This window comes from Symphalangus syndactylus, chromosome 13 (assembly GCF_028878055.3).
Source record: "Symphalangus syndactylus isolate Jambi chromosome 13, NHGRI_mSymSyn1-v2.1_pri, whole genome shotgun sequence".
In the NCBI taxonomy this organism is placed as follows: Eukaryota; Metazoa; Chordata; class Mammalia; order Primates; family Hylobatidae; genus Symphalangus; species Symphalangus syndactylus.
This window is the reverse complement of record NC_072435.2, coordinates 91,411,157-91,432,821: the sequence shown is the minus strand read 5'-3', so window position 1 is coordinate 91,432,821 and position 21,665 is coordinate 91,411,157. Positions and strand designations below refer to the sequence as shown.

The following is a 21,665-nucleotide window of genomic DNA, read 5'->3' as shown; positions in this document are numbered from 1 at the left end:
TATTTGTATATCTAAACATATACAAACATACAAAAAGTACAGTAAAAATATGCTATCAAAGGTTTTTTTTCTTTAAAAAGGATACCCCTCTATAGGACACTTCCTGTGATTGGAGTTTGCAGGAAGGGAAGTTGCTCTGGGTGAGTAGTGAGTGGGTGGGGAGTGAGTGTGAAGCTTCCTTCCAGCGGTTGCTCTGCTCTTCCCCAGCTTCCTGTCCTCACCCTCCTGTCAATGCTGGCTCACTACTCCCCTATCCCTGTCCCAGCCTGGGGACAAGGAAAAGAGGACATAGAGGCAAGCAGCTTCCTTTTAAGGATGGAACTCTGAAATTGCAGACATCATTTCCACTCACACCTCAGGTGTCTAGAATGTAGTTACATGGCCACATCAAACGGCAAGGGAGGCTGGGAAATGTCGGCTCTCCTTGGGCAGCCATGTGCCCAGCCAAAACTCATGAGCTCCTGTTACTTAAATAAAGGAAAAGAAAATGGAAGTTAGGAAACCAGGAGGAGTCTCTGCCACATTCTCTGCAGCTTAGTTTTCTCATCTACAAAATGAGAAGGCAGTTTTGATGATTAAATGTCGTGCATAGAGAGGGATGAGAACTGTGTGCAGCACACAAGTGTTCAATAAACATTAGTTTATGTTATTGGATTATATTCTTTTCTCTTCTCCTCCATGCTTGAGTCTTGTCTTTTTGTTGTTTTTTTGTTTGTTTGTTTTTGTTTTTGAGACAGAGTCTCATTCTGTAGCCCAGGCTGGAGTGCAATGGCGCGATCTAGCTCACTGCTACCTCCGCCTCCCAGGTCCTGGTTCAAGCAATTCTCCTGCCTCAGCCTCTCGAGTAGCTGGGATTACAGGCACGTGCCACCATGCCCAGCTAATTTTTGTATTTTTAGTAGAGACGGGGTTTCACCATGTTGGCCAGGCTGGTCTTGAACTCCTGACCTTGTGATCCACCCACCTCAGCCTCCCAAAGTGCTGGGATTACAGATGCGAGCCACCGTGCCCGGCCGATGCTTGAGTCTTAATGTCTGCTCCAAGGTAAATGAAGACCATGAATGATCCAAGGATGCTGGAGGCACATTCCATTGGGTATTGACCTCTAGGGTGTAAATGGACCCATTCCTTTAAAGGTGCAAGAATGGGGTGAACCATCTGGCACCCACAAAGGGCCTGGCCCACCAAAAGTACTGGATGAATGTGTGGTGCAATGAATTAAATCAGCTATTTACGGACATGGAGCAGGTTCAGCCTGAAGAGGAAAGAAAGAGAGAGAAAGGCTGAAGAAAGAGAATGATGGGAAGGAGGACAGGAAAACAACAGAGGAAAACGAAGGGGCCAGCACCTTTGTGTGAATGAGAAAAAGACTCCCCTTCCTCAAGACATGTTGCTGCCATTAGCCTCAACATTATCACAATACATATGCAAACCTATGCTGACTATGGCATGAACGGTGCCCCCTAGAGTTTTCAGTTTACAATAAATACAACTAGCCCTAGAAAAGCCATATAAAGATTGAGGGATGGCGGATGGGGTTCGGGAGAGGAGTGGGAATAATAGAGAGTAACAATGAAAAACCACATTGGTAGGAAGTGTGAGAATTAGGAATTAAAAAATGAAAGGTGTGTGTTATAAACTGAAGGGTGTCCCCTCCAGATTCACACAATGAAGCCCTAACCCCTGGTTTGACTGTACTTGGAGACAGCGTCTTTAGGGAGGTAATTAAGATTAAATGAGGTAACTTGGGTGGGGCCTAATCCCATAGGACTGGTGTCCTTATAAGAAGATGCTCCAGATCTCCCTCTCTCTCTCCCTCCCTAAAAACCCTATCTGCAGGCCGGTGCAGTGGCTCACACCTGCAATCCCAGCACTTTGGGAGGCCAAGGCAGGCGGATCACGAGGTTAGGAGTTTGAGATCAGCCTGACCAACATGGTGAAACCCCATCTCTACTAAATTACAAAATAATTTGCTGAGCGTGGTGGTGGGCGCCTGTAATCCCAGCTACTCTGGAGGCTGAGACAGGAGAATGGCATGAACCCAGGAGGCGGAGGTGGCAGTGAGCCGAGATCGCACCACTGCACTCCAGCCTGGGCGACAGAGCAAGACTCCATCTCAAAAAACAAACCAAAAAAACCCTATCTGCAAATACAGTCAAACTGGCGGTTAGGGCTTCACTGTGTGAATCTGACATCTCTCCCTCTCCCACTCCCTCTCCTTCCTCTCTCTGTGTGGCACAGAGAAGAGGCCCTGTGAGAATAACAGTGGGAAGGTGGACCGCTACAAGCCGGGAAGAGAAGCCTTACCAGAAACCAGCCCGTACGGCACTTTGATCATGGACTTCCAACCTCCAGAACTGTGATGCATTAAATATCTGTTGTTTAAACTACCGAGTCTGTGGTATTTTGTTGTGGCGGCCCAAATTGACTAATATGTATTAAGTGGGAAAGAAAGAAATGGTTCATTACAGCAGAGAGTGAGCAGAGATGGGAGAGAAAGGAAGGGCAAGAGAGAAGAGGAACTGCACTTCAAGGCCTAAATGAGGTTCAGTGCTTTTTTTTTTTTTTTTTTCAATGTGTATCTGGACTTCAGGAGGGAGTTCTCATGAATCTCGTGTTTGGGTTCTGCCTTGATAGTGAGGCTCTTCTGCCACCTGGTGGCAACATGCTTAACCCAGTCATTCATTCATTCATTCCTTCATTCAAGAGACATCTGTTGCATGCCTGCCCTGTGCAAGGTATTGTGCTACGCAAAGGATATAATCCTTAAAACCTACTCTGTGCTGAGCTCTGTCCTATGTGTGTTTTGTTTTGAGACAGAGTTTCGCTCTTGTTGCCCAGGCTTGAGTGCAATGGTGCAATCTTGGCTCACCGCAACCTCCGCTCCCGGGTTCAAGTGATTCTCCTGCCTCAGTCTCCCGAGTAGCTGGGATTACAGGCGTGCACCATCACGCACGGCTAATTTTTGTATTTTTAGTAGAGATGGGGTTTTTCCATGTTGCCCAGGCTAGTCTTGACCTCCTGACCTCAGGTGATCCGCCTGCCTAGGCCTCCCAAAGTGCTGGGATTACAGGCGTGAGCCACCATGCCCGGCCTATCCTATGTGTTTTACATGGAGAAATGATTCACACTTCACCACAACCCTCTGGGCTAAGTTATTATCTCTGTTTTATAGAGGAGGAAATTGAGACACTAAGAAATTAAATAACCTGCCCAAGAGCCTACAGACAGTGAGAGTGTGAGATCAGGAAGCAAGGAGCCCAGCTCTAGAAGGCTTTACAGACATACTCCCTGCCCTGGAGAACCTTACAGTTTCCTTTTAAAAAGAGGTAAATAACCAGCTTAAAGGATATGTATTAAAAAAAAGAAAAAGAAAAAGAATAACGTGAAACGGCAGTGTACCATTTTATTCCGTATTGACAGGGACAGGATGCAGAAAAATTCTGGGCAGAAGAGGGTGGGTCCCCAGCGATGGCCCCACCCTCAAGGTGAAAAGCCTAATACTGCAGCCCAAAGTGAAAACTTACATCCCTGTTTTCCCGCTGGAATGCTGCCTTTTCCAAAACCACCCACAGCCTGCCCTGCCCCCCATCCTGTATCTGTAATAGCCCCAGAACTCAGCTGGCAGAGAGGAGAAGCAGCTTGACTTAAAAGTGTGCAGCACCTCCACTTTAGCTCTCTCTTGCTCTGCCTCCCAAAGTGCTGGGATTACAGGTGTGAGCCACCGTGACCAGCAAGGCTGTTTTCTTATAAGGACAACGGAGAGCCTGACGTTGTAGCTTTCGAGAGGAGTCCAGCAGGGACAGCTGGACTTCAGGGGAAGATTACCTTCCTGCTCTCTCCCCTTTTCAGCTCCCCTTTCTGCAGAGAGCCACTTTCACTGGCAATAAAATCCCCCACATATACCATCTCCAATTTGTTGTGTGACCTCATTCCTCCTAGATGCCGAACGAGAACTTGGGTGCGAGTGCAAAAGGCTGTCACGCTGACTTTCCACTGAGTTGTTAACACATCAGCTGTCCACAGAAGGCAACGCTAAAAGAGCACTGTAACACTCTTTCTGGGGCTTCAGGAGTCATGGGTACCGCACTAGACCGTGCTGCAGGGCCGCATGGAGTTTTGCTCCTGCCAGCGCCCCAAAGCATTCGCCCCAGCTCCTGCACCCACTCACCTACACTCCCCCTCCTGTGAGGGGTCAGGGAAAATTTCCTGCTTCAGTATGAATTCTGGTTTTAATTAACTGTCAAGAATCCTGGGGCCTTCATCCCAGCTGAGGAGATCTGGCAGCCATGGATCTCATCGCCACTCAGAGATTTTAGAACTTCAGCTATAAAAATGGGCAGAATTTTCCTTGATCATATCGGTGGTACCCGTCTGTGTTCCTGTGCAAACTGACATGATCCTGACCAACTGCTCAGAACTCATCTCCACTCAGTTCACAGGCGCCTTGGCCTTTTAACAAGGTAGTTAACCTGCCGTGCAGTGAACTTCAAGATCTTGTCATGCTCACTGGCAGCTACAGGGTTCAAGATGTGAGCTGCAAAAGTTGCAATAGCAAACCGGGATGGATTTATGAATTTGCCACTGGAGATAGCCATGTTATAAGGAAGGCTGTGTGATCCTGGAAAGTGCTCTAGTTCAAGAGAGTGAGGGCTCTGAGGAGCATGTACCATCTGATAATTCTTGAAGAAAAAGAGATAAATTCATCTTTCCCAGGTCCCCCTTGCTGAAAACAAACATCAGGTGACATTCACTGTCACCTTAGCATCAGAGTCAGATGTATGACCTGCAGGTTGCGAGGATCTAAGATGGAACCTTTTAAAAAAAATTTTGTATTTTCCATCCAACAGCAGTGTATAGAGAGAATATCAGACAGATGCCATTAATTTTTTCCCCTGTGTTTACATTTTGAGGTAGAAGAGTCTGTCTGTGGCTACATGGTGGGTTATGTAAGAAAAAATATCTGGGCTATTGGATGAAAAGTGTGTTTTATGTGAATTTTGAAAGGAAAATATGACAAGAGTATTGTTTGAAACTTACTTGGGCTTCATTTTAAACTTAAAAAAACTTCCAGTTATTTCACTTGATTTGCTAACTTCAGAGAATAGATCTGAATCTGTGCTTGGCACTGAAGGCCCAGTTAGCATGGCTGTGCTGGCTGGTGTGCCATATTCTTGCTGGAAATGAACTGTAGCACCAGAGCCCATTCTTCCTTGTTGCTCTTGACCCAAAGCTGTCACCATTCCTAGTTATTTGTTGCCACATGATTGGTGATGATTGGAAACTTTTTCTGAAATGGGCAGAACTGCTTAGTTGTCTTTTATCATGTAACTTAAGCCTAGTAATATAAATAAAGTAATACTTGGAAAAAAAAAAAGAAAGAAAGAATCTTTCCCTTTGACTAAAAGAGGCCACATTCAACTGGCTCATTGTGCATCCATTAGGTTAGGGCACTGGCCCCGACTGGGAGGATTTTTAAAACACAGGAAGTTGGCCAGTACAGTGGTTTATAACTGTAATCCCAGCACTTTGGGAGGCTGAAGTGGGAGGGTCACTTGAGCCCAGGGGTTTGAGACCAACCTGGGCAACATAGGGAGACCCTAGGAGTTCAAGACCAAAACAGAGCAAGACCCTCATCTCTACAAAACACTAAAGAATTAGCTACGTGCAGTGGCTTACACATGTAATCCCAGCTATTCTGGAGGCTGAGGTGGGAGGGTTGCTTGAGCCCAGGAGTTCAAGGCTGCAGAGAGCTATGATCAAGCCACTGCACTCCAGCTTGGGTAACAGAGTGAGACCCCTATCTCTTAAAAAAAAAAAAAAAATAGAAAGCCGGCTGAGCACGGTGGCTCACATCTGTAATCCCAGCACTTTAAGGGGCTGAGGCGGGTGGATCACATGAGGTCAGGAGTTTGAGAACAGCCTGGCCAACATGGTGAGACCCCATCTCTACTAAAAATATAAAAATTATCTGGGCATGGTGGTGGGCACCTGTAATCCCAGCTATTTGAGGGGCTGAGACAGGAGAATCGCTTGAACCCGGGAGATGGAGGTTGCAGTGAGCCGAGATCGTACCACTGCACTCCAGCCTGAGCGACAAGAGTGAGTCCATCTCAAAAAAAAAAAAAAAAAAAAGCCACATTCCACAAGAGCATTTCTGCAAGAGGGGTGGTAAATACATAGAAGGCAGAGCAGGACAGGGATGAGAGAGAGAAAGAAACCATCAAGCTACACTATCCAAAATGGTAGCAACTGTTTAAATTAATTTTTTTTTTTTTTTTGACCAAGAGAGCAGAAGTGCAACAATCCCAGAGCAAAGCAAATGGTCCCTCTTCTCCTGACCTGTCTCAGGGATAAGCTGAGAGTGATGATGTTGAGCTTAATTAGGACTTTGCTACTTTTCTATGTGAGGTGACAGGATTTTAAGAGTGACCTTATTCCTCCCTTCCACTGAGTCCTGCAGCTGGTTGTCGGGTGCTGTTACTCACACCTTCCAAGTGTCCTCTTGCCTGGTGGTTAGAGAAAGGAAGGACAACTTCACCTTCCAGTCTCCATTTCAGTTGAGACCGTTGCTGGTAGTTTATGCTCCCTTAAGTTGCCCAGGAGCAGCCTTTACTGCAAACTGAGTTATGCGGGTCTCCAAACTTCCACCCCTATTCTTATGAAGACCTGAAAGTATTGTTTAATAAAAGGTCTTTCTTGTAATAATCATGCTTATTTGCTTATATGTGAGTCTCTGATTCTCTATCATTAATTTTTTCACTTGTGATAAACTAGCAGAGATGGGTGATTTAGACAGGCAATAATCAGCCAGTACAATAAACTTTTAATTTAGGCTGGCTGCTCTGAAACCCAAAGACACAAATATGCAGAACAGGGTAGCACTCAGGCTTTAATCTAACTATTGCTCCACCCCACTCTGTATCACTGCCTTGTTAAATCTTTCTTCGGTATTTCTCCCTTCCCTTTCAATCCTACTCTTCAACTTGGTTGAGTCCCTTGATCACATCTTGCACTAAGTCCATTAGCCTCCCTAAAATATCCCTCCTCTAAGGTCAGTCTCCTTCAAAACACCCTTCAGCTGAATTCATTTGACAAATATTGAGCATCTACTGCCCTCAAAGAATTATGGTTAGTAGGGAGACACCTTGGTAAAATGAAATACATATAGATATATAGACACAGATACATAGTGAAATGTATATATTGGTTAATGTTCCTTTGGTCGCAAATGATAGATAACTCAAGCAGGTTTAAGCCCAAAAAGGGAATTTGTTAATGCACAAAATCCAAGAATATATCTTGAATTTAAGTGAGGCATGAATCAGAGGATCAAATAATGTCACCAGCAGACTCTTTCCCACTCTCTCTCATTCCTTTCACTCTCTTCATTTTTGCTTCATGCTCAGGCAGTATGTGAAGTCTGCTGGCGGCTCCAGGCTTGCAATAAAAACTTGTGCTTCTTGCCAGCCGCTCATGCTCAGTCCCAGGATTCACTCTAGTTAGATGGACCTGGGTCACATGATCACCTCTGAACTGTAGCTCCTTAGTGCTCTGATTGATTAGACTTAAATCACATGGGCTACACCCAAAGTACAGGGTGGGGGTGGGATGGGTTGCTGAACTCTTGTCAGAGAAGGCAGAATAGAAGCTAGTGTTAAAAGAAACTATTTAGACAAATTAAATTTAACAGAGTTTATTTGGGCAAAGAATGATTCATGAATCAGGCAGCACTCAGAACCAGAAGAGGTTCAGAAAACTCCACTTGGCAGTGTGAGCAATGAGCTTTTCTAGGCTGAACACAAAAGCCATGTAGAGAAACCACTTGATTGGCTACTGCTAGGCATCTGCCTTATTGGGCGTGGCCTCATCAACTGGGTGCTTATCATTGGCTGAAGCTTCTCTGTGATTGGCTGAAACCAGGCTATATGTTACAAAAATATACTCCTAAATTAGGTTTCAGTTTGTTTACATGCTATTAGGTTGCTGTTTGTTCCACAGAAACTCAAAATATAGAGAGAGCCTCTGGCCAATGGCCTCATACTTATTTAATTTAACACGAGGTAGATTAAAAACAACAAATATTTCTATAGTATGGGTAAGACATATTGAGAACACAATGAACAGGTGCCTAAATCTGTATGTGAGTCACAGAAGAAAACATAGCAGAGGGTAAATCCGAGCTGATGCTTGAAAAAGGAGCAGGAGTTGCTGACAGGCAGGGAAAGCCATGAGGATTGGGAGGGAAGGGGTCCCAGTGGCAAGAATGGCCTATGCAGAGTCACAAAAGAAAATAAACTATGTGTCCATCGGACATGGCTTGGGTGTGTGTCCCCATCAAATCCATGTGGAATTGTAGCCCCCAGTGTCAGAGGTGGGGCCTGGGGGGGAGGTGATTAGATCATGGGGGCGCATTTCTCATGAATGGTTTAGCATCATCCCCTTGGTGCCGTTCCAGTGATAGTGAGTGAGTGCTTGTGAGATTAGGTTTTTTAAAAGTGTACATCACCTCCTCTCTAGCTCTCTCTTGCTCTTGCTCTCACTATGTGAGACACCTCGCACCCCCTTTGCCTTCCACCGTGATTGGAAGCTTCCTGAGGCCTCCCCAGAAGCAGAAGCCACCATGATTCCTGGGAAGCCTGCAGAACCATGAGCCAATTAAACCTCCTTTCTTTTCTTTTTTTTTTTTTGAGACAGAGTCCCGCTCTTTCGCCCAGGCCGGACTGCAGAGGCGCAATCTCGGCTCACTGCAAGCTCCGCCTCCCGGGTTCACGCCATTCTCCGGCCTCAGCCTCCAGAGTAGCTGGGACTACAGGCACCCGCCACCACGCCCGGCTAATTTTTTGTATTCTTTTTTAGTAGAGACAGGGTTTCACCATGTTAGCCAGGATGGTCTCATTTCCTGACCTCATGATCCACCCGCCTCGGCCTCCCAAAGTGCTGGAATTACAGGCATGAGCCACCGCGGCTGGCCAATCTCCTTTCTTTGTAAATTACCCACTCTCAGGTATTTCTTTTTTCTTTTCTTTCTTTCTTTTCTTTTCTTTCTTTTTTTTTTTTTTGAGATGGAGTCTTGCTCTGTCACCCAGACTGGAGTATAGTGGTGCAGTCTCGGCTCACTGCAACCTCCGCCTCCTGGGTTCAAGTGATTCTTCTGCCTCAGCCTCCCAAGTAGTTGGGATTACAGGTGCCTGCCACCACACCCAGCTAATTTTTGTATTTTTAGTAGAGATGGGGTTTCACCATAAGCCAGGCTGGTCTTGAACTCCTGACCTCATGATCTGCCCGCCTCGGCCTCCCAAAGTGCTGGGATTACAGGCGTGAGTCACCGTGCCCAGCTTCTTTTTTTTTTTTTTGAGATGGAGTCTCGCTCTGTCACCCAGGCTGGAGTGCAGTGGCACAGTCTTGGCTCACTGCCACCTCTGCCTCCCAGGTTCAAGCAGTTCTCTGCCTCAGCCTCCCGAGTAGCTAGGATTACAGATGCCTGCCACTATGCCTGGCTAATTTTTGTATTTTTAGTAGAGACGGGTTTTACCATCTTGGCCAGGCTGGCCTTGAATTCCTGACCTCATGATCCACCCGCCTCAGCCTCCCAAAGTGTTGGGATTACAGGCGTGAGCCACCGCGCTCGGCAGGTATTTCTTTATAGCAGTGTGAGAACAGACTAACTCACCATCTTTTTGCACAAGGCAGAGAGCCAGATTAAAAAGGTAGGTTGTGGAGCCACGTTGCTTGGTTTGAATCCCAGTTGAATCTTGGCTGCTTACTTAATTGCACCATGCGTCAGTTCACCATCTGTAAAATGGGAATAGGAATAGTACCTACCTCTCAGGCTGTTGCCAGGATTAATTGAAATGTGTTAATACACTTAACGTGCGTAGAAGAGGGCCTGGGATATAGGAAGTGCTAAAAACAATTGCTAAATAAATCCAATGAAGTAAAATAAAATTGGTGTGATTATTAATTCATGCTGTGCTACAACCTAGTTTAAAATAATGGCGTACAATTATTTGGTTCAATGCACTATAAATTTGGTTTAAAAGATCACAACAAAAGAACAGCACGACTTTCTTGTGATCATTTATATAGGTAACATACAATCCAGTTCCTTCTCATATATAAATTTCCCTCTTTGTAGTCATAGTGTTTACACTGTTATCCCACAGTTCCACATTTTATAGGAAATGTAGTTTCTCCTTCCGGCTTTTGTTGCCTAAGGTCTAATATTGCAGACTTATTATAGCAAAATGTTGCTCAATTTAGCCCACCCAGTCTCATGAGACAACAGACTGACCCAAACAACCCCAAAGGAGAGAAACTGAACAGAACGCACATACAACCCACACTGCCTTGTGTTCATTTTGTAAACGTCAAGCTCTGAAATTGGGTCAATGGTCTTGTTATCCTTTGTCTGTGAGTTACATTTTCTGCATTGTGTATGTGTTAGGAACTTTGATTAGATATTCTCTGTATATTTTATTCTTTGGAAATCTTCCAACCTCCACCCTTAAGTAACAATGACTTTTGAAATGGTCTAAGAAAAAGGAAAAATCTCATTTGCAATGTTTTGCGTGGTGAGGGGAAGAGAGGAAGTTAGAAAAAAAGGCCTGTGGTGAGGCCAGTGTATAGGGCAGTGCTCTAAAAGGAAGTGTTCTGGGGTCTCATTGTCTGGGTTTGAACCCCAGACCTGCCTGTTCCAAGTTGAGTTGACTTGAGCAATTATTTATTGGAGCTTCTGTTTCTCCTCTGTAAAACAGAGATAATGCCTCATAGTGGCAGCCAGCTTCCAAGGAGTCTCCCAGTGATCACCCCTCCTGGTACTCATGGCTTTGTGGTATGCCCTCCTATTGTATTGGGGTTGCTCTGTGTGACCATTGGAATATGACAAAAATAGTTGTATGTTATTTTCAAGGCTCAATTGTGTTAGCAAAAGGCAGCTTCCCCATGGCTGCCATTTCCTCCACTTTTAGAGAATGGGAAACTTCAATGATTCCCTGCCCTGATCACCAGGCCAGGGTAGACTAGACGGCCCCAGTGCACACAGATATCTTGTGTAAAATGTGAGGCATTCATTCTTTGGAAAAACACCTGGGGGTTCAATAAGTGTGTCTTAGTCCATTCAGGCTGCTATAACAAAATACCATAGATGCGGTAGCTTATGCACAACAGAAATTTATTTCTCATAATTTTGGAGGCTGAGAAGTCCACGATAAAGATGCCAGCAGATGTGATGTCTGGTGAGGGCCCATTTTCTGGTTTATAGATGGTGCCGTCTTCCTGTGTCTTCACATGGTGGAAGGGCATACAAGCTCTCTGAACTCCCTTTTGTAAGAGCACGAATTCCATTCACCAAAGGCCCCATCTGCCAATACCATCACCTTGGGGATTAGGATTTCAACATATAAATTTTGGGGGTGACACAAACATTTAGACCATAACAAAAGATGAGTTTTTTTCTGAATTTGCTTTTTGTTCCTAACTTTGCTTATAACTGTCAACCTCATAAGACGTATTTTCCCTCTCAAATACCCATCCAAACTTTACACATTCATTCATTAGAGGTTTCCAAAGTAGTATGGACATAGTCATATGGCAATTATTTGGATGCAGGCAGAAACTATTAAATCTTTAAGATTATTTATGTAACTGGCTTCACAAGCATAATTTGTAACATAGAATTATAAACAACTATATTTTATTCTTCTGCTGTCCCTTTAATTTTTCTCAGTGAACTGGTATTTCCTCTGCCCCTGGATAAACCTTGTGCAGGCTCATGATTTTTCTGGATCCTCAGATAATTACAAGTTCTATGATCATGTTTCATACATTGCAGCATTAATTTAGAAGTTAGAATGTAAGCATAAGTGAGTGCCTGAGTCAGCTAAGGCTGCCAAAACAAAATATTATAGACTGGGTGGCTTAAACAACAAATATTCATTTCTGACAGTTCTGGAGGCTGACAAGTTCAAGTTCAGACTGTGAGCAGATTCAGTGTTTGGCATGGCCCCTTTTCCTGGCTTGCAGATGGCCACCTTCTTGCTGTATCTTCACATGGCAGAGAGAGGAAGCTCTAGTCTCTCTTCTTCTTATAAGGGCACTGATTCCATCACAAGGGATCTACCCTCATGACCTCATCCAAACCTAATTACCTCCCAAAGACCTCACCTTGTAATACCCTCACATTGGGGGTTAGAGCTTCAATATATGAATTTGGGGGAGACTTAAACATTTAGTTCATAATATTCTGCCCTTTGTCCCTCTCAAAATTCACATCCTCCTTGCATTTAAAATACATTCATTCCATCTTAACAGTCTCAAAAGTCAACTCATTCCAGCGTCAACTCTAAAGTTTAAAGTCTCATCTAAATATCATGTAAATCCAATGAGTCAGACTCAAAATTCACCCTAAGGCAAAATTCCTTTCCAACTGTGAATCTGTGAAACCAGACAAGTTATGTGCTTCCAAAATACAATGATGGAACAGGCTCAGGATAGATATTCCTATTCCAAAAGGGAGAAATTGAAAGGTAGAAAGGGGTGACAAGTACCAAGAAATCCAAAATCTAGAAGGCAAAATTCATTAGGCCTTAAAACTGAAATACAATTCTCTTTGGCTCAAGGAGTGCTCTGCCCTGTAGGCCCACTGGGGTGGTGGTCCTCCCTTCCAGAACCACTGGAAGGTATCACCCTCATCTTTCAGTGGGGTGTCCCTGCTTCTTCAGCTCAGTGTAGCACTCGCCACATGGCTCTCTGTGAGGGCCACACCCACATGAGTGCTGAGTAGCAGTCCCATTCTTTGAAACCAAGATGGAGGCAGCCTTGTTCCCAGGCGCCTGTGCACTCTGGGCCTGTGGTAGGAGTAGCAGCCCTGATGATGTCTGTATTGCCTTTGGGATCCTTCCTCTCTTTTCCTGAAGGATATTGAATATTCACAGGCTTACTTCTTTCCATCTTGTTTTCTCTTTTCCTGAAGGATGTTGCATATTCACAGCCTTACTTCATTCCATCTTGTTTTCTCTTTTCCTTTTAGTCCCAACTGGCAGGGGACTAAAGCATTATTTCTCCTGGAATAATCCCAACTCTATTTCTGGCTTCTGTTGAGATGGCTGATTAGGTCCATGGTTTATACTCACACTACTCTCCTTATCAAATGGGTGACCAGCCACACTGTTAATAATCTCTTCTTTTCTTTTCTTTTTTATTTTTTAAATTAGAGATGGGGTCTCACCATGTTGCCCAGGCTGGTCTTGAACTCTGGAGCTCAAGTGATCTGCCTGCCTTGGCATCCCAAAGTGCTGGGATTATAAGCAGGAGCCACCATGCCTGGCCTAACTCTTCTGAACATGGTTTCTCATTTTTTTTGCAATAAGGACAGGCTAAGAATTTTCCAAATCTTTAAGTGCTGGTTCTTTTTTGATTAACAATTTCTTCTTCAATTCATTTCTCTCATCTTAAATTTTACTATCAGTAGTCAAGAGGAACCAAGCTGCTCTTTCAGCACTCTGCTTAGAAATGGCCTCGGCCAACTATCCAATTTCATTGTTTGAAAGTTCTACCGTCCACAAAACACTAGAACATGAACACAATTCAGTAAGTTCTTTGCCGCTTTATAAAAAGGATTTTCTCCATTGTCCAATAACATGTTCCTCATTTCCATCTGAGGCCTCACAGAATAGCCTTTGCCACCTATATTTCTGCTAGCATTCTGTTCACGATTATTTATGCATCCTCAAAGAAGGAAGACAGAAGTTCTTTTTGAGTCCTCACCAGAATCATCTTCAGCAATTTTTTCACAGCAACCTTGGCTTTTTCTAGCATGTATCTCAAAACTCTTTTAGCCTTCACCCATCACCCTGCATCATCACTGATTCCACATTTTTAGAATTTATTTTAATTAAAAAAGTGTATATAATGTAATTCAGAAGATCCAAAGATATTCCTTATGCACCATATGGATGCCAATTTCACTATGCAAATTTCACCATGCAAATTCTTCCTCCCTATGAAATACTTTGGCCTTTATTATTATTATTTTGAGATTCAGGAGGTACATGTACAGATTTGTTACATGAATATATTGCATAATGCTGAGGTTTGGGCTTCTGCTGAACTGTCACCCAGTTCAAATGGTGAACATGAACATAGTACCCAATAGGTAGTTTTTCAACTCTCTTTCCTCCCTCCTTCCCTTTCCCCTTTTGGAGTCCCCAGTGTCTATTGTTTCTATCTTTATGGCCGTGTGTACCCCATGTTTATCTCGCTCCCACTTACAAGCAAAAACATGCAGTATTTAATTTTGTTCTGTGTTAATTCACTTAAGATAATGGCCTCCAGCTGCATCCATGTTGCTACAAAGCTTTTTTATGGCTGTATAGTATTCCATTGTGTATATGTACCACATTTTCTTTTCCAATCCATCATTTGATGGGCACCCAGGTTGATTCCATGTCTTTGCTATTTTTATACATTTGTTACAGCAGCACACATCCTGATACCAATTTCTGTCTTAGCTTGAGCTGCCATAGCAAAATAACGTGAGCAACAAGAAAGATTAGCAGACCTAATCATTCTCCTACTCCAAGGTAAGATGAGTGCATTAACAAACAAAACAAAATAATGATGACAAATAAGATCTGACAAAAGGTGCCCCCCATGCAAATCATAAGATGCTTATTTAAAGTAAGGATTTACATTGACCATTGTTAAGAGTAAACCTTGCCCTCAATGTATTTTGCATCTTGAGATATGATTAATTAGCACATGTAAAGAATTTGCAAACATTTATTGAGGATGTGCCCACCTTTTTGCTGATATTGGTGAACAATAACAAAAATTAGAACCCCGTTTTTTATTTCCATGCAAGCCTCACTGCTTCCAGGAAGATGCCCACTGATGTCTCCATTGAGCTCCTACAGCGTTTGGGACTGGTCCACCTTGATACCCTTTAATTATTCAGTCTCCCACACTGATCTTTGGTGGTTTCATTTTAGTACCCACAAAAGGTGTCTGATAATTTGCCATAGGTGTGTTTATGCTTGCCATGAGTGCCCACTTCCTTTTGGCTTGGAGTTCAGGAGTTCTAGAATTGTCCCTCTCCAAGTGAAGACCAGGGAGTAGAGGATGAGGAGAGGGAGAAGAAAAGGTTGAAAAAAAAAATCAAAGAACCTGGAAGGTTTGTTCTGTTAGATTTTGCAAAGAGCAGCAGAAAAAAAAGCCAAATCTATCATAAAATATAACTTGATTTCTGATATTATATTATTCTAGTTCAATGATTCAATGAAATAAAGAGGAAGCATTTAAGGAGTGAGAGATGAGACGTTCTGGGAAGCCATGCCCGCTTAGATAAGCAGCACCCTCAGCTTCCATGGTGCGTCTTTTTGTTCTGCCATCTTTCCTTCTTTTGTTCCTTCCTTTCTCCACTTCTGATTTTTATTCCTTTTGAATCTTTTGAAGACCTACTATGTTGTTTGTACTGAGCTGGGGGCTGCAATAGAGACAACAGAATTGTAAGGTATACCTGGAAGAAACTGCCCCCTCTACTTCTTTGGGAACAGAGTGAGAGAGGTATAAAGAAACAAATACAAACTAACCAGAAGGACAAGAAATATATACAGTCGATTCTCGTGATTTGCAGTAACTATATCCTAGAAAGTTACCATAAACATTGCATTAGTGAATCCTGAACCTTTGCTCCCAGGGGAAATATAGTAGGTTCCTCAGAGCCTCTGTTCACATTTTTGTCAATCAATACAAAATCTCATTGTATATGTTTTTCTGTTTAAAGACACTTTTGTAATATATAGTTGATTCATTAACATTGAAATCACAGCCAACAGCACTGTAACTCATGCTTGATGCAGCTTATCTAACACACACACTTTCTCCCTAAAGCACATCGCAGCCTTCTTGCACTTAACCCTAGACAGCACTTCAGCACCCACTTGGGGAACGTTTTAAACTGCAAAATCACCAACGAAAAGCACAAAAATGTGTAAACAAGGTGACACTAGACTGCAAAAAGGACACTTGTTTACAGTATAAGCGCAGAAGCAGGAAGGCAGAGGGTCACTTTGTTTAACCTCAGTTGAGACTGTGTGCCTCTGGAGACTCAAATTTTTCACAGCTCTGAGCGTGTCCAAGAGTAATCACAAAAGCTCTGTAAATATTGATTTTGGGATAACAAATAAATTTTGGCAAGTAGGCAAACTTGTAAACGCCAAATCCATGAATAATGAGGATTAACTGCATATATATATGTATGTATATATACATACACATACATACATACATACATCCATAGGTATGTGAAGTTCATGTTCAGAAGAATTAATGACCAAAAGAGAGAAAAATACACTGGGAATATATCTATGGCAAAAGGGGGCAGTGAGCAGAGGTGAGAGAAGTGGGTATGGAGGGCCTTCCAGGACCATGCATTGGTTGGATAGAGCTGAGTGGGGTGCAGGGTGTGTGTGAGGAAGAAAGGAGAAGGGGGCTGCTTTGGAAGCCAAGGGAAGCAGCTTGGAAGGGAGAAGGAGGCCAGGTCTGGGAGGTTTGCAGAAGTGCTCGGCTGGGTTTAAGAAATCCTGAGACACATGTGCAGGAGAGGGCAGAGAGTGAGTCAACCATGTGAGTCTCTTCCACGGATTTACTCAACTCTGAATTTCAAATAAAAGCCTTTTGTAAGAAATGACAAAATAATAGTTCCTCAAACATGGATTTGTAGATGAGAAGAACGTATAGGAGGAGAGCATTTTGGGTTAGCCTTTGCTCATGAAAATGTTATTTCCATGAGCAAAGAGAGATAACCTGCTCTGTTGGCAGAGCAAGAGAAACTGGGCTCAAAGCCAACAAATATGACACAGAAATAGGACTTTTGAAAACGAAACCCTGCAAGCACTTATCAAAACCTACTTGTGCTTTAAGTCATCAGAACAAAAGGTGTAAGTACCTGCTGTGATGAAATATCACTGCCTACTTAGTGGGAAAAATGTAAGCTTAGCTGGAATCTCTGAGGCAGAAAGAAACAGGTACAACAAAGCTTGCATCAGGCTTACTGGGAAAAGAAAAGAAAGTGAGCGAGAGGAAAATAAAGTATGATCAAGGCCAGCAGTTGTAAAGAAATTTTTGTCATAACTTGAAAACAGCTTCCCTCCCTACTTCATCTACTTTTAACCCCTACCCAAGCTGGGGTAGGGAGAAGGGTGTAGGGTTTGCGTCTACAACTACAGAATCAGGTTGCTGCAATGCAGTGAATGTTTCTGGCCTGGTGCAGGGATCTTAAAGGAAATCTCCTGCCAGGGTGCAACTGTCGAAACTTCAAAGCAGCATGACAAAACCTGGCTACAATGTGTTCACCAAAAGACACATACCAGAATGTCCATAGCAGCACCATTCATAATAATAACTCAGAACTGGAAATCACCCACATGTCTATCCATGGTTGAAAGGATAAGTAAGTCATGGTATATCCACACATGGAACACTGTACAGAAGTGAGAATGCACAGCCTAGATGTACACACAACATTATGGAGAAATCTTGCAAAAGGAATGTTGAGCCAAGGAGCCAGGCATGACAGAATATACTGTATGTGTCTGTTTATGCAAAGGAAAGATAAATAGCCGAACAGGTCAAGGTAATATGCTATTGGAAGTCAGGCAGTGGTTACCCCTAGGAAGCAGGATTTAAAGAAACTGAAAGGGAACTTAAGGGAGGCAATAGTGCGGTGGTGGTAATGTTCTGTTTCTGATCTGGGTGCTGATTGCACTGGCATGCTCAGTTTATAAAGTTCAGTGAGCTATACACTTATAATATGTGCATTTTTATGAATGAGTAGTATGCTTCAATAACAATGTTTTTAAAACTGTTTACCATTAGTGGGGGGGGAGTGGGCTGGCAAGGGCATTCTGTATCACAAACAAACATATTGCCTGGTGGCATCAGAGGACAAGGGCAGGTGCAGAAGGTGGCTTTTTCTTTGCTGCAAAGTCAACACAGAGTGAAACACTGAATAAAAGGATGCCTGGAACCTCATGTGAAATCTCATTCGCTCATTTATACATTTGTTCATTCATACAACAGACATGTGCTGAGAGGGAGAATATACAATCGGGGTCTTAAAGACACATCATGTAGTAGGGAAGGCAGACAAGTAAACTGACAATGATGCAGTGTGGTAAATGCTTTGTTGAGGATAACACTAGGGTATTAAGACAGTACTGATTTGAGGGTCCAGGGCAGTGGACCCCAAGAGGAGTCCTGACATGTTTGATTAACACTTGAACTGAATTTTCTCCAATGCCAAAAGTATTTCTTGAGCCTCTAAGGCAGTGATCTCATTTAAAGTGCACACGGATCACCTGGGGATCTGGATAAAATGTGGATTCTGATCCAGTAGGTCAGGGCAGTCCTGATATCTGCATTTTTTTTTTTTTTTTTTTTTTTTTTTTGAGACAGAGTCTTGCTCTGTTGCCCAGGCTGGAGTGCAGTGGCGTGATCTCGGCTCACTGCAAACTCCACCTCCTCGGTTCAAGCAATTTTCCTGCCTCAGCCTCCCAAGGAGCTGGGATTATAGGTGTGCGCCATGCCTCAGACTCAGCCTCCCAAATAGCTGGGATTACAGGTATGCACACCACGATGCCCAGCTAATTTTTGTATTTTTAGTAGAGACGGGGTTTTGCCATGTTGGTCAGGCTGGTCTCGAACTCCTGACCTCAAGTGATCCACCCATCACGGCCTCCCAAAGTGTTGGGATTACAGGCATGAGCCACTGCCCCCGGCCAAGATCTGCATTTCTGATGAGGCTTCTAGGAGGTGCAGATGCTGCTGATCTTCAAACACGCTTTGTGAGACCTAAGAGAGAAGGCCATGTGATGGTGGGCACTGTCTGGCTCCAACTCAGGACAGCTTGACAGCCTATTTGGTTCAGGCCAGTCCCTCCCAAGGACACAAGCAGAGAAATAAAAGAACTGTGTGGGAGGAGACACGGGTGGCTGGGGGTGCTTTCCAGACTCTGCAGTCAACCATGGGGTAGGGTGGGGTGGGGTGCCAGAAAGGGATCTGGGAGGAGACCACTTACGCTATTTTACAAAATTGGCAGAACTTTTTCTCATGCTTCTTTCATTTTGGCCTTCCCAGCTGCTCAAACCTTGAGTTTTTTTATTTTTTATTTTTTTTTGAGATGGAGTCTTGCTCTGTCACCAGGCTGTAGTGCAGTGGTGCGATCTCAGCTCACTACAATCTCTGCCTCCTGGGTTCAAGTGATTCTCCTGCCTTAGCCTCCCAAATAGCCGGAACTACAGGTGTGCGCCACCACGCCCCGCTAATTTTTATACTTTTAGTAGCGATGGGTTTTCACCACGTTGGCCAACATGCTCTTGATCTCCTGACTTGGTGATCTGCCCACCTTGGCCTCCCAAAGCGCTGGGATTACAGGCATGAGCTGCCATGCCCAGTCCCAAACCCTTTCTTGACATGCAGAACAGACTGGAGATGTGACTGTAAATATAGAATTCATGCACATGGCTGCACAAGGAAGAAGAAATTTCACAGAAGATGGAGAAACTGGTCAGGATTGCCTCAACTATGTTGTAAGGTGAACATTAAAAACGTGGCTAAAATCATTTCTTCTATTTGCTCACACACTGAAGGGAGGAAGAGAAGGGTGTCACATGCACTTTGTTCTCTTGGAGAGGGAGATTCTACTAGACTCTAGCCCAGACTGGAGGGTGGGGGGCACAGTCCTGAAGGGGAGGAGGAGAGCCCTGCCAGGGTTGTGGGAAGAGTGGGAGTGGGAAGGGCATGCAGGCTCAAGGAAGGGCAAGAGAGTGCAGAGAGCTTGAACACCTTGGTTCAGCATGGCTGATGCAAGGCGTATTGAGCCACTCAAGTGGAAGCTGCAGAGCCCCGTGGGGCCAGTGGTAGACACTACGAAGTCCACAGGAAGTCAGCAAGGGCTGTTTTTGTTTGTAGTTTGGGATTCCAGTGATCTTTAGTTTTTTCATATCAATAAATAACCTTTTGACTGGGAAATATATTCACATTAAAATTCAAAAGGCTTACAAGATTATTCAGTTGAAATATCTCCTTCTCACCTCTGTTCCTTGGCCTTCCTTCTCTGTCCACACAGGCAAACAATACCATGAGTTTCTTGAGCATCCCTCCAGAAGTGTTTTATGTAGATATGAACAAATTTTTAGAATAAATTCTCTTCCCCCTTTTTACACAAAACAGTGAGTCATCCATAGTCAGAATTTCATCAGGCTTCCTGACCACACTGCTCCTTTATTTTTCCAGACGTCACTTGTCATCCAAGACACCGACTTCCTTGGTTTTCCTTCTTCATCAAGGATCATGAGGTCAGGAGGTTGAGACCATCCTGACTAACATGGTGAAACCCCGTCTCTACTAAAAATACAAATCATGACGTTATTCTTGACTTTCTCCGAAGGGATAGAACTTGTCCCTCTAGAATTTCACGTATTGTTTTCCTTGGGCCTTAGTCTCCTCTTAACACCATGTTGTCTTAGGTCATTAGTATAACTGGGTACTAGAGTATAAATTATCCAAGAGGTAAGACAGAACCTTCCCCAATTATTTTCTAGGTAGCACAGTGTAGTAGAATGCATTTAATAAATATCTGCAAATTACATTGACTATTTCAAGAAAGGAAAGGTATATGTAAAGGAAGGGGAAAAAACAATGTAAAGTCTTTTTGCCCTTTTAAGGGAAGCATTTGTGCAACAATTGAAACTTACCATAAATGCATTTCAAAACATATCTTTGCTAATGTTGCCATTCTTTTTAGAGGCCTGATTTGGTGTGACTTGTTTTGCTGTACAAACCGTGGTTGCTTCTCATTTCCCAGGTTGTCCTAAAAGCCCTTGCTAACACAACAAGGAAAAATAACATTACAGTGGTTAAAATAGACAAATAAAAGCCAACAGCAATAATCATATTAGCTAACATGTAACAAATGCCCAATCTGTGCCAATCACAGTGCCAAGCAGTCCCCATACTTTATGTCATTTTATCTTTTCAACAACTCCACTGGCCACAGGTGCCTCAATTATCCTGAGGGGATTGAGGGATTAAGTAACTTTTCCAGGTGAACAGCAGGGCTAGAATTCTTCCTGTTCATATGGCTCTATAAATATAGGTATTATTTCTTTTCAAAATATATTATATAGATCATCTTTTCATCTTTAAGTCTCCTTTGGTAACTAGACCCTGATATTACCCTTCTTTTATTATTATTATTATTTGTAGAGACAGGGATTCACCACATTGCCCAGGCTGAACTCGAACTACTGGGCTCAAGCAATCCACTTGCCTCAGCTTCCCAAAGTGCTGGGATTACCAGTGTGGGCCACTGTGCCCAGCCTTATCCTTCTTTTATAGATGCAATGGAAAGCCTCATTTTTTGAAGCATTCTCAGTTTCCCATTGGATATCAATAATACTCCAATTGCTTGTAAATTGTGAATTTTGTACATGCTATATTTGGGGTGAGTGGTATCTCAGAAAACACTTCCTACTGTAATTTATTTTTTGATGAATATATTAATGGAGGAATTTATTTGTGGTTGCCTGTGGATATTTTTATTTAAACACAAGTGGCATAAACTCTGTGGGTTCCTGGTAATCAATAATAGAAGATGATGATGA

General features: G+C 43.4%; 1 protein-coding gene and 1 pseudogene across 1 annotated transcript in view; both read left to right on the top strand.

The window, feature by feature from the left end:
- Positions 1–21,665, top strand: part of CCDC38 (coiled-coil domain containing 38) — a 199,503-nt gene that overhangs the window by 13,936 nt on the left and 163,902 nt on the right. The gene's annotated exons all lie outside the window — the stretch shown is intronic.
- On the top strand, positions 4,309–4,687 carry LOC129460639 (protein yippee-like 5; annotated as a pseudogene).